A 2,603-nucleotide genomic window follows, 5' to 3' on the forward strand; every position below is an offset into this window, starting at 1 on the left:
GATTCTCCAGAGTTCAAGTTACTTATTATAAAAGTTTGAAATTTCTGGTAGCTTTTTTTCTGTTAATAAAAATAAATTTAATCTGTTCGGTTAACGAATCTCCATAAAATGACGTGTAAAATTACAATTTTTTAAAATTTCAATAACCTTTTAACGGTTTACTGAATCGATTTGTAATTTTTACAGGAGTTTTAGAATTGAATAAGGAACGTTCTTCCAAATTTTTATTTGTCTCGTAGCATTTTGACATACCTCCCAAACATCCTTAATATTATCTACCGATTTTCCACATAATTTGTGTATTTCGGTAGGATTTGTGACTTGATGAGACGACGTCGTTTACCTTAAAGGCCTTATGACATGATGATAACGTCCTTATAACAAACCATCTTTTGTCGTTAAATATACAAAGACGTGTTGTCGTTTGTGCACTTGTTAAAAAACAAAATTACAACCATTAAAACGCCATTAAATGCAATTATTCTTATTTTAATTCGTCCTCTTGTTGCACAAGCGACTCGGGACAAATTATAATAATAGTTTAAGAAAGTGCTTCACCAACTCTTTACACATTTTGACGTGTATGTCGGGATGTTTTGTATCACTCAAGAAAATAAGAACAAGCATAAATAAACAACGGGGAAAAAGAGACAGAGGATCTCCTAGAAGGTGATCATACTCTTATTAAGATATGATGGATTTTTTGCGATAATTAATAATTGCCTGTTAAATACTGATCAGCCATGATTACGAATTGTAGTTAGATTTTTGAGGAACTTGATAAGTAAATCCTTTAACAATGAGAAAGTTCCATATCGATGATGAGACTCATTTCTGATCGTTTTATTGTTCTTTGTCGAAGCACATCTTGCTAATGTTGAATATGAGATGATCTTCCAAATGGTGAAGAAAATATTCACCAAAATTGAGATACACTGTATTGGTGTAGGTCGTGGCCGAAATTTTGACTTTCCATAAATGAAATAATTTTCTTAACGTATGTAAATGGTTCTTCTAGAGGATGATGAACAATATTAGCTGAACTGAGAGGATCTCCTAGAAGGTGATCATACTCTTATTAAGATATGATGGATTTTTTGCGATAATTAATAATTGCCTGTTAAATACTGCGACTGTTTTACACGTCAAATATCATATGCGAGTAGCTGAAATAATTTTATAAGAAAATGTTTTACGAGTTTTACTATAAAATTATAAATTGTAACATAGGTTTACNATGATGAGACTCATTTCTGATCGTTTTATTGTTCTTTGTCGAAGCACATCTTGCTAATGTTGAATATGAGATGATCTTCCAAATGGTGAAGAAAATATTCACCAAAATTGAGATACACTGTATTGGTGTAGGTCGTGGCCGAAATTTTGACTTTCCATAAATGAAATAATTTTCTTAACGTATGTAAATGGTTCTTCTAGAGGATGATGAACAATATTAGCTGAACTGAGAGGATCTCCTAGAAGGTGATCATACTCTTATTAAGATATGATGGATTTTTTGCGATAATTAATAATTGCCTGTTAAATACTGATCAGTCATGATTACGAATTGGAGTTAGATTTGAGGAACTTAATAAATAAATTCTTTAACAATGGGAAAATTCCATATCGATGATGAGATCATTCTTCGTCAACGGACACCACTTGCGATACATTTGAAGTTTATGAATTTGTAAAAATTTAATATTGGAAAAACAGAAGGTCTACTTAAGAAGAGGAAAGTTTCAGGACTATTGCTTTAGACAAAAACTTAACCCATCAAGGCTCATTTAGAAGGATACTATATCATTTTGACAACTGTGTAGATACCAAAATCGAAACCGATTTTGCTTATAACTATATCACAATCTTTTAAGCAAACATCCCCTGTTATCAGAACTACATACATGATGGCTACTAGCTGACATTGTAGATACATAGATGTTTATTGTGAAATCGTGCAAATTTCCCATTATGAGGAGAAAGCTTCTGTATATTAATTGCTGAATTGAAAAAAAAGTCGAATAAATAGCTAACGATGTGGCTGCTAGTTACTATTAGATTGGCACATTTTACCTGACTTTCCTAATATAGATCAAGATAAACTCGTTCTTAGATTTATTCAGAGAGCAATTAAGTGGCTTCAGGAATATCTGTTATTAACACTGGAACAATTTTAATGATAACGCTTGAAAAAGCGACCATAATTGAACTTCTTCCAATTACGGATGCAAACATTAGCGTGCAAATAACTGTCTTATGAAATTACCAACGACTGTCGCGGGTCGAAACGATCCTCGAACGAACTAATTATAATTCGCGATTTTTTTAGCATCATATGCGTATAAATACCATGTGTACTACTACACTTTTTGTTAAGTTGGCTCTGTGCTGCGTTTCCTTTAAAATCCGCTCCAATTAATTTTGATGAATATCCATGATCGAGCTCATAATTGTCTAACCGCGCGACATCGGCCAACGTTATTCATGATAATGGAAAAGGTAAACATGCCAACAAAAATTTGTGTTTAATTATTCGAAAAAACTCTACAGCTGTTTACTGGGTCCCTTGGCATACACAGAATTTTTTTTCTTCATATCGGATT

This window comes from Agrilus planipennis, unplaced genomic scaffold (genome assembly GCF_000699045.2).
Source record: "Agrilus planipennis isolate EAB-ADULT unplaced genomic scaffold, Apla_2.0 scaffold223, whole genome shotgun sequence".
Taxonomy (NCBI): domain Eukaryota; kingdom Metazoa; phylum Arthropoda; class Insecta; order Coleoptera; family Buprestidae; genus Agrilus; species Agrilus planipennis.